Source organism: Girardinichthys multiradiatus, chromosome 19, assembly GCF_021462225.1.
Source record: "Girardinichthys multiradiatus isolate DD_20200921_A chromosome 19, DD_fGirMul_XY1, whole genome shotgun sequence".
Taxonomy (NCBI): domain Eukaryota; kingdom Metazoa; phylum Chordata; class Actinopteri; order Cyprinodontiformes; family Goodeidae; genus Girardinichthys; species Girardinichthys multiradiatus.
Genome location: NC_061811.1, coordinates 7,830,744 through 7,847,616, shown reverse-complemented (window position 1 = coordinate 7,847,616; position 16,873 = coordinate 7,830,744). Strand labels below are relative to the sequence as shown.

The window sequence follows — 16,873 nt, the reverse complement described above, 5'->3', positions numbered from 1 at the left end:
GTAATTAAAAACAGGTCAAATAAGGCCTCTGTTCTGTTAGAGCCACTGTGTTTTACAACAACAGCTCCATTAATGGATCAGTGGAACGCCATGGACGTAGTTCGCTGCGTCACTGAGGCAAGGTTAACAGAAATGAGAAACAGGCTGTAGAATATGAAGCTCTCCTACTGCAAATTTAGAAGCCAAGGAAGATGCAATAAAATTCATTTTGGATTTAATTCAGTTTCACTTTATAGAGGGAACTCACAATATCTCACAGCAAACAGATCCAATTGATCTACAGAAATGTTTATTAAAAATCAATCCCATCATACAGGCAGATTCAAAATCTGTTACATACGTTTGTGTCATGGTTTTTACTGCCGACTTAACCCACATGCCGAGACACTCAGAAAACAAGATCAGTTTAGTTGAAGTTTATTGAAAACACAGTCAGGCACTAATGAAAAGCGGTGAGCCTAATCCCCGTCACTGTGTGAAACAATAGGGGAAACGGTTAGAGACTGAACCTCAGAATGTGGCCTAAAGGTTAAAGTTTCTTACTGGGGAGGGCGTGGAACCCGCCAGGGAGAGGCACAGAGTCAGGAGAGGAACACAGTCTGCCAGGTTCAGTCCTAGTCCAGGAAGGAGTCCGCACAACAAACAGAGGTCTGGATCAGATCACGCCTGGAACGGGTAACAGGAGGAAGTTAGAGTTTCAAGTTCAGAGAAAAGTCTTTCAATCTTTTTTCGCAAAACAAAAACAGGTTTCAGAGCTGGCCAGAAGATTACCACAGAGGGCAAAGCACTCAGGCAACGAAGTACGGGCAATCCATCCTCTTTATGCTTCCCAGCTGATGAACCAATGAGCCACACCTGTAGTCTCCGGCAATCTCCTGCTGGCAGCACCTAGTGTTGGAACAGTGTTAATAGAAGGCAGCAGATGACTCCAGATCCTGACACGTTTGCCATGCAAACCAAGCAAAAACAGTATAACTTTACAGACAGTAATGGTGGTATTTCTTTCGACCTTTACTGCAAACAGCTCATCCCCAATTCAATTCAATTCAATTCAAATTCAATTCAAAAATACTTTATTAATCCCAAAGGGAAATTAAATGTTGTTGTAGCTCATATTATGAAAGTTTCCTCAAAGAGCCGTTGTAGATGCTGACGGCTGTGGGCTGGAAGGATCTCCTGTAGCGCTCCGTCTTACAGCAGATCTGAAGAAGCCTCTGACTGAAGACACTCTGTTGTTGTAGGACAGTCTCATGAAGAGGATGTTCAGGGTTCTCCATAATGTTCTTCATTTTATGAAGAATCCGTCTTTCCACAATGATCTCCAGAGGTTCCAGAGGAGTCCCCAGAACAGAGCCAGCCTTTTTTTATCAGCTTGTTGAGCTTTTTTAAGTCCGTGGCTCTGATGCTGCTTCCCCAGCAGATGATGGTAGAAGAGATCAGACTCTCCACAACAGACTTATAGAAGATATGCAGCATCTTGCTGCAAACAATGAAGGTCCTAAGCTTCCTCAAGAAGTACAGTCTGCTCTGTCCCTTCTTGTAGATGGCTTCACAGTTGCATCTCCACTCTAGTCTGTTGTCCAGGTGAACACCGAGGTATTTATACTCCTCCACCACCTCCACTTCTTCTCCCATGATAGAAATAGTTTTTGACTTATTCCTGTTTCTCTTAAAATCTACAATCATCTCCTTTGTTTTAGTCACATTCAAAATGAGATGATTGTTTCCACACCATGCCACAAAGCGGTCCACCACCTTCCTGTACTCAGCTTCTTGTCCATCTCTGATCTACCCCACGACTGCAGAATCATCCGAGTATTTCTGCAGATGACAGGAGTCTGTCTTGTACTGGAAGTCTGAGGTGTACAGAGTGAAAAGTAAAAGTGAGAGTACAGTCAACTGTGGTGCTCCTGTGCTGCTGACTACCTGGTTAGACTCACAACCCTTCAGTCTCACAAACTCACATTATATTGTTAAACTCAATCATATTGTTAAACTCAATTATATTGTTAAACTCAATTATATTGTTAAACTCAATCATATTGTTAAACTCAATCATATTGTTAAACTCAATTATATTGTTAAACTCAATCATATTGTTAAACTCAATTATATTGTTAAACTCAATTATATTGTTAAACTCAATCATATTGTTAAACTCAATTATATTGTTAAACTCAATCATATTGTTAAACTCAATTATATTGTTAAACTCAATTATATTGTTAAACTCAATTATATTGTTAAACTCAATTATATTGTTAAACTCAATCATATTGTTAAACTCAATCATATTGTTAAACTCAATTATATTGTTAAACTCAATCATATTGTTAAACTCAATTATATTGTTAAACTCAATTATATTGTTAAACTCAATCATATTGTTAAACTCAATTATATTGTTAAACTCAATCATATTGTTAAACTCAATCATATTGTTAAACTCAATCATATTGTTAAACTCAATCATATTGTTAAACTCAATCATATTGTTAAACTCAATTATATTGTTAAACTCAATCATATTGTTAAACTCAATTATATTGTTAAACTCAATCATATTGTTAAACTCAATCATATTGTTAAACTCAATTATATTGTTAAACTCAATCATATTGTTAAACTCAATTATATTGTTAAACTCAATCATATTGTTAAACTCAATTATATTGTTAAACTCAATCATATTGTTAAACTCAATCATATTGTTAAACTCAATCATATTGTTAAACTCAATTATATTGTTAAACTCAATCATATTGTTAAACTCAATCATATTGTTAAACTCAATTATATTGTTAAACTCAATCATATTGTTAAACTCAATTATATTGTTAAACTCAATTATATTGTTAAACTCAATCATATTGTTAAACTCAATTATATTGTTAAACTCAATCATATTGTTAAACTCAATCATATTGTTAAACTCAATTATATTGTTAAACTCAATTATATTGTTAAACTCAATCATATTGTTAAACTCAATTATATTGTTAAACTCAATTATATTGTTAAACTCAATCATATTGTTAAACTCAATTATATTGTTTTTGGGACAAATTGGTCCAAATTAATTTAATTGTAGGTACAGTATGTTAGAAAATGTGAAGGAATGAAAAACCTGTTTAAACATTGTTTAAGACAGATTACTTCACACTTTAAAAATTAAAATATCAACAACATTAATCTCCCAAACAATGCACAGGAGTTATATCTTTGTGTCGATCATAAAAAATAATGTTAGTATATTCTAAAGGGTGTGAAGGATAGTTCACAAAACTGTTCCTCAAATTGTTGAACCAGCATTTATACTTTTCCCAGAAATGGTTGCTGCAGCATGGAGAGGAATGGAACAGCTTTTCTGTTTGCTGGAGTAATAAGGCAGTGGGAATGTTAATGATTGGATGCAGGCTGGATAGAGGATATGTTTGTCCTTCACCTCATCGAACCCTCACTCCGCTCCAGCAACTGCTTTTAAAACAGAGATTCAGCAAAAAATACCCCTTAAGTGATCAAAGAAGGTGCTGCTGCTGGTTCTCCTGAGTCAACATGATGCCCAGGAGGTGTGTGTGTGTGTGTGTTCTTGTTCTTGTTGCTGAGTGAGAACCATTTTTCGTATTTGTATCGCAAAGTGAGGACATTTTGACAAAGTGAGGACATTTTCCTGGTCCTCACTTTTCCAAATTCCGTTCTTGGGACAGGGGTTAGGTTTAGGACTAGGGTATGAATTGAGTTATTGTTAGGGTTAGGGTTAGGTATTAACTGGTTAGGGTTAGTGTTAGGGTCAGGGTTAGGCACTAAAAATCAAGGAAAATGAATGGAAGTCAATGGAAGTAACCGAAAAGTCCTCATAAAGATAGTAAAACACGGATGTGTGTGTGTGTCTGTGCAGGCTGCTGTGAAATTTGAAGCATAGATCAGCTACAACCAGTTACCAGTACAGTGTTCTTGCCCTGTTCAGTTCATTTCCCTGTGCTCTTTATTGTTAGTAAGTTGTTGCCATAGTCATACATTTCTCTACATTTATTTTCTTAGTTTATTCTTGTGTTCTTGTTCTTTGAGTTATTTCCTATCAGATTTCTGTTAAATAATTTCCTCTGGGTTTCTCTGTATCTCTGTACAGCTCCTCTGTGTTAATTAGTCTCTCCCTCAGCTTCCCTGCTTTCCTTCTGTCTCAGTTGTTATTAAGCCTCACTGTACTTTGAATCTGACAAGAAACAGGTGTATGAAACCCTGCTGTCAGCGTCACGAGGCAGTGAATTACCTGATTCAACCCATTACCTGTCAGGTCCCGACTTTTGGATGTCATACGTAACGGGATATATTTTGCACATTGGAAAGCTTTCAAGGCGTTTTTCTGCAGAGCTGTAGTTAAGGATTTGATGCTCATATTGAAGCTTCAGTGTCGCACTGTCATCACTTGTTCCTCGCCTTTAATCAGGTTCAGATTTGGGTTTTTAAAACATAAAATACTTCTTTATCACAATATCTTTAAAAAGCAGTGCTATCTACATGCAATATTTGTTTTAGGTTCCTTCTTGGAGCAGTTATCTGTCCTGGTTTCTTCCAACCAGTTCAGTGCAGATGCACAGATGTTCAGAAAGCATACGTAAACATGCAATGGGTCTTTTGGGGATTCTATAATATTGCTGCAAACTGTTTTCAAATCAACAATAAAAAAGGCAGTTGCGAAATGTAATGATAAATGTACCTTCTTTTATACAGATGTTGACTTGAGATATCACTTTTCTTCTACCATGCATTGTCAAATAGAGGAATGATGTGTTTGTCACCCTCATGGACCTCCACAAGGGTGACAAACGCATCATTCCTCTAACTTGCAGCAATCTGCTCTGTGCACCTTCATATTACCACATAAATAACAAACGTACTGAAAAATTATTGTTTATATGAAGGAAACAGTTTGCCCCATTATTAAAAACATATACATCAGCTACCAATGACACTTTATACATTTTCACGTATTTCAGTCATGCTACATTTTATTTAAGTTGGTAAAGATTCCTATCTAATCTGTTTCTCCTTTTCATTTCAATCATCAAACAATCACTATCAGTTTTTAAACCTTAAAAAGTGGAAAGCATCTATGATTCAAGAAGAAATCATCAGATTCTACAATAAACTGCTTGGAATTGTTTTTCTTACAAATACCTCATCCCACGTCTCTTCTTCATCCTATCTGCATCTGTCTGCAGCAGTGGACTAAACTGACAGGATTGAACATGCAGCACGAAGCACAGGGAATCTATAACTCAGTCCCGAGAAGCAGGGAGGAAGAAGATGCGTTTGGTCCAAGAGGGAAAAAAAGATCTCACTCAGCTCTGCTTACAAAAGCAACCTGCACTCAGTGGGATTTATTAGCAGAACATCTTAGCATGTAATTAATACATGACCCTGAAGGCAATGCTGCAGCTGGGGTTATTAATGACCTGATTATAAGAATAGTGCAATCCTCCTTCAGGGGCTTCCCTCCACTCAAACCAACGACTCAGGGGATTGCTTATTCTGAGGTAATTTATGACTTCTTTGTTTCTGGCAAAGTCATTTCAGAATTTCAGAGTTTTTTGGACCAACTTTTGAACACTTTCACCTGTTGGGTATCTCCTTGAGTCCTAAAATGTCCTCAGTGGATGAAATTAGTTTTACACATAAGGTCTGACACATTAGATGGTTAATAAAATAATCATTTCAAAGGAAGGAGATGAAATGCAAATAATCTATACACAGAATTATTATCAATATTATTTATGGCCTGAAACATCAACATGAATCTATAATAGCCCTATGAGAATTAGGTTTGGTGTATAATCTGTTGCATAATCACAGTCCGTTGCAGCATAATCACCAGAAACATATAAAATTTAGAAAGAAACAATCACACCTTCAAACAACTTAGCAACGGAAATCTGTGAACCTGTGGGGCAATGTGACCCTTAAAGACAAAGGAAAGTCACTGACAGTTGCACATATGGGACTTTGATATTAAACGCTCACACAACAGCTATCAGAACAAATGTGGCTCAACCCAGCAGCTGCATGTGAAGCCAGAAACCAGTAGGCAAAGCAGAGGGAGTACGAGACAACATGCTGCTGTCTTCCTCTGTCCCAAAAGATTACAGTGCATATCAGTCAGGCTGAATTAGTTCAGTACCACCCAGCATGACGCAGCCACCTCTGTACTTCACAGTTGAGATGATGCTCCCAGGCTTCCAAGCTTACCACTCTTTCCTCAGAATGTAACAGTGGTTACTATGGCCAAACACTTCAATTTTAGTCTCATCAGACCACACAACAGAAATTAGGTGTTTCTCCCTGAATACCATTGCAAACTGTAATCTGTTTTTATGCTGCTGTTGGAGTAATTGCTTCTTCCACTCTAAGTGGCCATTATGCTCATATTAGTACAGGACTCATTCTGCTGTGGAAAATGACGCTTTCTTACTGCTACAGCCAGCTTTTTCACAAGGCCCTTTGTATTTGCTGTGTGGTTGCAAAGGACATTTTGCTCTAAAACAATTTCCTCTCGGTGGCACAGAACCCATCTCCTTCATGAACAGTACGAGAGCTGGACATTCCCATGGTGTTTATACTTGTATATACTTGATTGAACAGAAGAACGCGGCTCCTTCCGGCATCTGGTACCCAAGGATGAACCCAGCTTGGGCAGGTCCATAGTATCCCTCCTGATATCTCAGCTGCTTTCTTCTTTTTTTCCACATGTCACACAAGGAGACATGTTTCAGGTGCTGCCTTAAAATACATCCACAGGGGCATTGTCATGGCGCAGGGGTAAAGCGCGCGACCCATGGACAGAGGCTACCTCTCTCTCTCCACCCCATTTCCTTCAGGTTCAACTTACCAAATAAAAGCTACTAGTGCCACAAAATTAAAAAAGCAAAAACATCCACAGGTGCAACCATATTTTAATCAGAGGTTTCCAGAGCCATGGGGGCATAATCTGGACTGGTTTAAAGGCACAATAATCTTTGTGTGTTTACACTTCTGAATTTGAAGAAGACCTCTAAAGTGGAGTTTAGACGAAAATTCAACTTGGAAGACTCACCTCTACGTCCGGCTCTGTTGAACTACTCCACTACGTTCTCCGCTCCAACCAATCAGTTTCTGGTCCGCGTTCCTCTTCAGCCAATCATCCCTCAAGGTTTCGCTTTAAAAGACCTTCATACGCAGAATTTCCTGCTCTTCAATTGAGCTTTGACCCTCCTCCACCCCATCTCCAGCATCAGGCTTCAAACTCCTTCCAACTCCCTTATCCCCTCAGGCCTCTACTCCACCACCAGTATCAGGATCCCGGGGGGAAGACTTCTCTAATTCTAACCCTAAGATGTTCATTCAACCTCATGTCGTTATCAGCATCCATGTCTTCCACCGGGGTCCGAGCGCCAAGAGAAAACAAACACCAGCTAATAAACTTCTCTAACTGCTATCTCTGTGTTTCTCTCATTTGTGAGTCTTTTCAGGTTCAATTATCCTTCTCTTTATTATTTTGGATTTTAACAAATAGAAATAATTTTGGTAACATTAACTGACCTAAAACCAGAAACATTTTGTCAAAAATGAATGCTGGACAGTTAAAAAAAATTAAGATTTTGTGTCTTTTTCTAAAGGTCTATGTTTAAATCTGGTTTCAGATGCATGGACATGTCTTTTCTGCTGTTCAAACGTTTGATCTAATGAAGACCCAGGTTGGTTTGGAAGGTAATTAATAGAATATGGGGAAGATTTCCATTCATGGATGCTTTAGACTTTGATATGTCATAAGAGAAAATACACCATGCAATAGAGACATCGGCTTTCTTACAGAAGAACATTTTAAATGTTCTGTGCTCCACTCTCCGTGCATAGCTTTAAGGAAAGTGTTATAATTGCAGTGGCTTTCTACAGCACTATAAGACATTTCTTTTAATCTTCCCATCCAACATCTGTTCATCTTTTTTTGCATAGTTTTTACAGATCTCTATCCCAAAAAAACTCACAATCCTGAACTTTGTTTTGCTAAGTTGATCCATTTTCATGGATCATTTTCAGCAATGAGTTATTGCAGAGGAAACAAGAGAGCTAATGAAAGTCAATGAGGTTTTAGCCTAAGAAAACACAGATTTAGTGCACCATTAAAATGATTCAATAAACAGAATCACAATTAAAACCAAATGGATTTATTGACAGCCGCTTGTTCCGCAGAGACTGATGTCCTTTTCTTTATTATCCAATGGAAAAATGCAGAAGCTTTCTCAACAAAATGTCTAATAAAAAGCAAAGAAAACAACATGGCTGTGAAAGATAAACTACTTTTAAGTGCTTTCATTATGTAGGACTACAATGTGAAAAATGAGTGCGAGTCATTCTGCCAATAACTGTCAGTCACACTCACACTTAAACACACAATCTGGATCTTTACTCGGGTCATTTCGTAATAAGCATCCTGCAAACGTTCCCCCTCACATAATCAATAATTTGTCTGAACTGTATCTATTTGTGTCACATCACAGCGCTGGTGTGTGAGAGAAAATGATTAGCATAAAGAGTTTCAAGTGATCACTACAGTATTGATGTTTTAATGGGTTTATAAGAACATCCATCCACTTACAGGAATTGTTGTTCTAATTAAGTGTGTCCCTACTCGTTCAATCTAACCTTCTGCTCAATCTCACATTCTCATTGTAGGTTAATGGCTGTAATGGAAAAATCTTCATTTAGATTTCAGCCTTATTTTCCTTTTAGGTGGACATTAATGTGCTTTAGCAGGCTAATGGGTCGCATACACAGGTTAGTTGTCAATGTTTGACACAGCGCTGCCACGAGACCCGAATTAAAGTTTTTTGTGCCTGTAGCATAATTGAAATTAGATGTTTAAAACAGAAATTGATTTCTTATAAAGTTGATATAATTCTAGTTGTTGATACAATGTGAGCGCTGGAAACCAAAGTCAAAGTCCTTCTTTGTGCACACAAACCACTAAGTTTAAAATAAAAATTGCAAAACAAACATTCTTATAGAACTGACAGGGATGGTAGAGAGCTGAGGTACATATTGTTTCAATGATATATACACCAGAAATTAAATGATTGTCCAAAATAATCTGCCAGAGGTCTAAGGTTGTGTTTGTCAGTTTGTCCAACTGGCACTTTGGGGAACATGAACAACTTAAATGAGATTTACTACCCCCTTTTGTTCACAAGTTGATGTTATTTCCTTTGGTGTTAATACAATGTATGCAAACTACAAAATACTGTCCATTTACAGTTTGAAACCAACCACATTTTGAGCTAAAGTATCAAAATTTAAAGAAAACATACAGGATCTCAGGAAGGAAACTGTGGATCTTCACAGGTCTGGTGTATCTTTTCGAGCCAACATCACTACACCATATTACACAAAAAACATAATTCCACATAAAAAGTTTGATTTTCAACATCAAAGTAACAAATAAAGTTGCAAACATTAAAAACTATGAGCATGATCTTGTACAAAGTGAAATTGTGCTACTCAGTGTTTTTAAGCCTAACATGTGGCCTCTGAGGTCACAGATGTTTTAAAACCATCTGGCACCCCCGTAATGAAGAACACACACCTCAGATATGAACTTTAACCTACAAAACTGTCTTTTAGTCTCGTTGGACTAGAGATTTTCTTCAGTAAAAGTGGCAGTGTTGATGTTTATTAAATTATTAGCATTAACTTTTTATGTTGGCTTTTGATTTATTTAACATTAATATTATTAGAGGTTATAACAGTCCAAGTGACGCTAGAAATAAAACCTTTTGAAAGATAGACATTATTAGCTGTTTGATTTGTCTTTCCCATCATTGGATGAAACAAGCTTGGCGGATGTTGTTATGGAGTTGAAACGAAAATTCAACATGGAAGACTCACCACCCCGTCTGTCCAATCACTCCTCACTGGCTGCTCCAATCAACGGCAGGGCCGCACTCCTCCTCAGCCAATCATCTCCCAGGGCATCACTTTTAAAGACCTTTTGCTCTTCTGCTGAGCTTCGACGATCAGCTGCGACATGTCCGACTAGTTTCTGGCGACTTGGCGGTTCCTCCTACTGTTTGTGACGAATTCCGCCCTCCTTCCTCTTCCTCCGCTTGTAGGAACGTTTGACTGGCCTCCTGCCTTGATGGCCCCTTTTCCCCTCGTCTCAGCTCCGGGCATGTGGAAAGCGCCTTAAGAACTCCTCCAATCCTCCTACTAAGCGTCACCGAGGTCACCCTGCCTTCACCGCGGCTCCCGCCGCCGCGTCACCCGGCCCGGCTTCTCCAGTGGTTCTCCTCCGATCTCGTCTAATCCGATCTTCCCGCTCCCCAGGCTCCGACGTCTTCTTCTACTCCGGTCATCTCACAATCTTCTCTGCTTCATTCATCTCGTCCATGGATTTTCTCCAGAGTTTCATATCTTCTTTACTCAGCTCCTCCAGAAGTTCGCCTCTAATTCTGCCACATCAGCATTTCCTCTTCTAGCTCAGATAACGTTCAACCCACTCCTGGCTCCTCCCACTGACATTCACCATGGCAACGGTCGTCCTGGCTCGTCTCTAAGGGTGAGATGTATCACTCCATTCTTTTTCTGAACTGTTTCCTCATTCATTTGTCCTTTAAGCACGCTGTGTTTCCCACTCCTCGTTACATCCAGGTAGATCATATGCTTCCATGTTTTCTGACATCTCACTCAGGCGCCGCTCCAAATCCTGCAGGGCAGCTCATTCATCTGGTTTCTCTTATTTACTATCTCCTGAGGTTGATCACTGTTTCGCTTTACCTGATGTCTTTAATGCCGTGCTTAAATGATCTACTCCCCACCTTTCTAAAAATCCCTTTTGTCGAGCTTTCAGCCGCCTTTAAGCATTTCAGTAACGTCTTCTGCTCTAATTATCTGAGCGTAGAATAAGTGTGAAACTTATTCCTCTCGACCTTCTTTTCAAACATGGCTTCCAGATTTTTCTATCATATCACAAATCCTTCTCTGCCAAAGCTGCGTCCAAACTCTGTCAATCAGGAGCTGCCTAGACTGGTTTATTCTCGCCACTAAATTTTGTCATTACGCAGCTACCTCTGATTCCTGTGGCTCAGTTTGGCCTCGTTTCAGTTAAAAATGATGGTCTCTCAAGCGGATGGTTCTCAATCCTTTCGTTGTCAGAGCTTTGCATGTGAACACATCATTATAGCTAAAAAATATACAGAACATAAATACATTCAGTAACTCTAACAATAACTCTAACGATATGCTACTTTAAATCTTTTGCCTTATTATTTACCATAATTGAATTATTGACCTTAAATATTTACAACCCCCATTTATCCTTGATAGTCTTTTCCTTGAATGCTTTACCACGTATATTTATTAAATTTGTAACCATCGCTTTCATATTTCCTCCGTACAATAAATTAAATGCAACGCAACTTATTTTTATTGTCTGACTTTACTTAGGAAGGTTTACTAGTTTTAATATAATAAATTATTAGCTCCCTCTACTAGGGGGATGTACATTTAAAAGCAACATGTTTGCTCTGTAGAATATCAAAATATTGATTTACGCATTCGAACATTTATACCAACTTTCTGCCTTTATTAACCAGGTGCTAAGGAACCATTTACTGTTTTAATATACATCTTCTCTATCTTATCCCGTCTAATGGTATATCGGGTCGGTGCTGCGTTGTTCAGTTTGAGACAATTGATTTACAGCACCTTCCCGAATTAAGTGTTTTCATTCTAAGCATTAACTGCATTTCTGCCTCAGCAAAATATCTATCTTCTATGATGTCGTCGTCACGTCAGCAGATTCCATTCAGTTTTCACAGATGCAGCTCCGTCCGTGGGTTTTGGGGGATTTCTTCAGGGTGCATGGTTCACTGGCATCGGGCCACCTTTCTTTCCCCAATCCGATTCATCAGCCTCTTATGAAATAATTCCCATCACTATTGCATGCTGTGTCTGGGGCAAACAATGGGAAAGAAAAGGCATAGCCGCTTTATGCGACAATGCAGCCGTAGTCGAAGTAATGGCTCCTCTTCTAGTCAATCGTGCCCTTCATGCGCCGCATCACCTGGCAGCTGTAACTCACAATTTATCATTACTGCCCCCAATATTCCTGGTCATCTTAACTCACTTACAATGCTCTTTCTCGTTCAAAGTTCCAGGTCTTCCGTCGTCTCTGCCCTTCAGCCAATGTCATCCAACACAGTTACCACCTCTCAATGACCTGATAATGGACTAATCTCATCCCTTTACTCCAATCAGCCAATTATTAATATAATTCAGGGTTGGCTCCCTCCACTCTCAGGTCTTATTTCTTTCTTGGCCAACTTTTCAAAATCTGCGTAGGTCATAATACTCCTCTTTATCCCATTTTCATTCCTACCGTCTTAGCTTATTACTTATTGCTTTGATGTCCGGCATTTCAAACTTTCTTATATTAAGAGTTTCTTAGCCGGCATAAATTTATTTTCTAATGGCCACTTTTTGAACCCACTCCAAGCCTTTCTCAAACCATCTATCAAACCTTTATTCAAAGGTCTAAAAAAAGTATAGCAATCCTGAGCCAGATTCCAGGAGACCTATCACTTTCCATCTTTAGAGATCTCCTCCTAGAGCTCCGTTCAGGCCCTTCTTCATCCTACCTAAATTTCTTTTCTCCAGCACCTGGCTTTTAGCTTTTTATGGCTTCCTCAGAATAGGAGAATTTACTACCAATCAAGCTCATTCGATCCTGCTAGAGACCTAACTATTTCTGATCTAAAGTTCTATCCCGATCATTTTAAAATGTATCTTAAATATTACAAAGGAAAAGGTCCTTGCTTCATCTTCATTGCTCGTTTAAAGGTTCCATTCTGCCCTTTTCGTGCCATGTCTGAATTCTCCATCAAACGCCACAAACTCTTTCCAATCTCCTTGCCCCTCTTCCTTACTCCAGAGGAGTTCCCATGACTGCTTCTTGCTTCCTCAACCATCTGAGACTAATTTTAGTCCATGCAATCTTCCCCCAAGTCAGTTCTCAGGTCACTCATTTCGAATCGGGGCAGCCACTACAGCCGCCTCACTAGGAGTTTCAACAGCTTCGCTACAACAACTCGGCCGCTGGTCCTCATCAGCGTTCTCTTTGTATGTCCGCCCTGACCTCCTATCTGTCTTATTCGCACAACGATTTATCAGTTCTTAGGTAAGAACTCTCACAATTACTGGTGGTGGTTGGCCTTATCCAATCCTTTCCTCTAGCTAGATCAATTATTAATCTTCCTTCTCTATTCCTGGCTCTCATATCTAACCTTTTTAAATTAGCCTATTCTCCTATTTCAATTCATTTACCACGTTTTTAGACAGTTTTATTTTAGTCTTCTCTCTTTCAGATGCACCTGTATCTTCGCCACTGGCAGGCATATCCAACCAAGCCTTGTCATGCTCCTCATTCAGCCTTTTCAGGCCCATCAGTCTACGCTATTGACGAGCGTATCGAACTATGCCTTGGCAGGCATAGCAATCCTGCCTCTTTAGGCTCATCACTATCTACGCCATTGGCAGGTGTTTCAATCAGCCGTCCGGCTAACTCACGCCATTGGCAGGCGTTTCAATCAGTCGTCAAGCTAACTGACGCCACTGGCAGGCGTTTCAATCAGCCGTCAGGCATATCTATTTAGTTAGTTAGGCTTTCTCTATCTCTGCCATCTACAGGTGCTTTTATTCGTGCCTTGACAGGCATCTCATTTAGATGGTTAGGCTTTCACAATCTCAGCCATTGGCAGGCGATTCATTCAGCCGTCGGGCTCTCACATGCCATTGGCAGGCGTTTACAAACATGCCTTGGCAGGCATCTCAATCCTATGCCTTGTCAGGCATTCATCTAGCCACCTTGACGCCTGTCAGGTGCAGCCCATCTTCACCCGACCTGGCAGCGGCCATCCACGCATCTACAGTTATAACTCAGGGTAAGCCCATTCGAGTCTAATCCATTAAAAAATGTTGGTCTGAGTTTTTACTCCCCGCTCATCGCAGATCATCCATAACTAATCTCCGTTTTCCTTCAGTTCAGCCTCGCCTGGCCTCGGCCCTTTTGGGGGGAAGACGTACATAATCATAAGATGTTTATTCAAACTCATTTTCATCCTCAGCGTTCACGTCTCCCTCAGGGGTCCGAGCGCCAAAGAAATAATCTTTCAATAATAAACTCTTTAACCGTCTTCTTGTTGTTTCTTCATTATGTGAGTCTTTCCAGGTTGAAATTGCTGCTCTGTTTAATATTTGCATGCTCACACCATTGTTCAGAGCCTAAGGTTATGTTTTTGACCCATTTTTGACTCTGTGGTGGCATCAGCCATCTTTTATGATGCAATACTACGCACTGCTCCGTACTACATACTGCTCCAATAATAACATCACAATTGGACAATGTGTCCTACCCCATGCATGAAGTTGTTGAAGACCTGGAGAGCCTCTTCAGTGACAGAATGCTGCATCCTAGGTGCACGGTGGAGCATTATCACAGATCCTTCCTCCCAGCAGCTGTTAGACTTTATAACCTTCACTACTTCCAACAAACTCAATAGGTGTGACATTCCTGCTGTTATTTGCAGTTTTCCATTTTTTGTAGTGTTGTTTTCATCATGTACAATTATAAATAAGGTTTTTTGTAAAAATTCAAATCGCCTAACTCGGTTGCACATTTCATTAATCTAAGTATGCCTGTTTTTAAAACTTTACAATATTTTTTTTTATGTTATAAATGTTTTTCCTTTACTGTGCAGTCTACTCTTATTTTTGTGGAACAATAAAGGGTATTTCTATTGTATTTTATTGTCCATACAGCATGGAATTGCTCTCACCTTAACCCAACACGTTTTTTTATTTTGTGTTGAATGCAGGTTTAATCCCCTACACTACCGAGAAGTAATTTGTGTGTTCACATGTGTTTCAGACCAGAAAAAAGGGAAATAACTCAATAAGAGAGAAATATCCTGTACAGGATTCCAGTTTGACCTGGCAAAATATTCTCTTGGCAACTGTTCCTGAACAGGGAGAGATGTGAATTGACCTAAAAGAGCAAGAAAACAGCAATAAAAGTAGCTAGAGGCTATGTAATACAATGGGATCCCTTCCAAAACTAAAAGGAGAGGCAGAGCCTTGGAGTGTTAGCATCATTTTTCACACACCACTGCTCAGAGATATATAGTTATTGAATAAGGTCCATCATCTATGCTTTTACATTAGCATGAAAATAAATTAAGAATAATGTAATTGCAATCACTTCTGATAAGAAAATGCAGTTCTCCTTTGCTTTGTGGCCCACAAACTTTATTTTGCTTAAGCAAACCAAAAACACAGTTGGTTGGCATCAAACAACAGCCCTTCACAATTAGAGACTTTCTCTGAAACACACGGAAGCATTTAGCTGCAATAAAGCTGGATATTTCCCTCAGGATTTACAGAGCTCTAATCATAGGTAAAATGAGACTTCATGTTGGACGTACATGCACCAAGCACCCAGAGGCAATTTTTAAATGAATGCTAATTTTACTGCATGACAGCTGGATGACTACTCAGATGCTGCTGAAGTTCAGTATCAAGCAAAACTGTTTTGTCAGGACCATCAGTAGCAGCAGATCTTTATTACTAGGGTAACAAGGGAAAAGAGTTCAAAAACTGTGTTGTAGCTGCATGGACAAAGATCAGTCGCAGATTCCTTATTAAACAGATGTGACCTCAGTATGCCTGTTTATGTGATATAAACAGTTATGTGTTCACAGTAGAACTTGTTTTAATGTAAAAAAAATACCACAATCTTTTTTTTTTGTATTTTAGAGAAGCAACAATAATGCTACTGGAAATATACCACCAATTACATAAATAAATATGAAACTAGATAATTTCAATAATTTCCTAAAATTGATTTGTTTAAAATAGTGAGGTTGCACCCAAAGACCAACAGGACAAAGGCAGTCTCATGTTAATGATGAAGATTTATTCCAGAAAGGACAGAGGAACTAACTCACTGGAAACAGTGAAGTCACTCAAGTGAAGTCAACAGAAGACTGGGAAAGAGGTAATAAAACTGGCAGGCTTTTAAACACAGGGAAAGTGGATAAGTGATATGAGAACCAGGTGTGTCTAATCAGGAGAATACAGTGCAGTTGTGGACAAACCTGAACAGGGAAACTAGGGGAATTTAAACCAACACATAAAGTGCAGAGCATAAGAAAGAACTAAGAATGTGAACACAAAGAAATAAACTGAGTAAAAAACAGTCTTAACCACAAGAATCAATGACCAAAAATAATTCAAACACAAAAAAGTGCTAACTAAAACATCAAGACCACGTACCATTACAGAAATGTTACATACTTTTTGGGTTATCCATTATAAGGTCAAGGCTCTCAAGAAAATGAAATTAGTGTCTCCATAAAGCTTGTCAGCAGAAGGAAGCATGATGTGAAGTTTCCTGTTATACGCCTGCTCTGACCTCGGACAAAATAAAACACAATGGATCAAACTAGTGGATGATATGGCTCGTCAAATCCTCACTGACTGTCTTAACTTTACACTAAACTTCAAGCAACTTGGATTTGGTTCTTGCACCTCCTCCTCTCTACTTTGGGATTTCCAAACAAAAACTTCAAAACAAAAAGGACTTTCGACCACTAAGCCACAGCAGAGTCTTTCTTTCTCATTATCCCAGGTAAGAAGCTTCTGATGTTGCCTCCGGTTCAGCACGGGTTGAAAACAAGCAACGTGACAGACCATATGCTGGATACGTCTGTTTGTGGTGGCTCTAGAAGGGCTGACTCCAGCCATAATCCACACCTTGTGAATCTTCTCCAAACTCTTGAATGGGCTT

General features: G+C 39.1%; 1 long non-coding RNA gene across 2 annotated transcripts; it reads right to left on the bottom strand.

Moving 5' to 3' along the window:
• Positions 1–292: 292 nt before the first annotated feature.
• LOC124855532 lies at positions 293–10,582 on the bottom strand. Of its 2 annotated transcripts, XR_007035104.1 has the most exons (4): positions 9,919–10,582; positions 772–888; positions 544–666; positions 293–471 (listed from the first exon to the last, which is right to left on the bottom strand). It is a non-coding gene; the product is annotated as an uncharacterized LOC124855532 (long non-coding RNA). The 2 variants fall into 2 exon arrangements; XR_007035103.1 differs by lacking the exon at positions 9,919–10,582 and having other exon boundaries at positions 772–1,136.
• Positions 10,583–16,873: the final 6,291 nt, after the last annotated feature.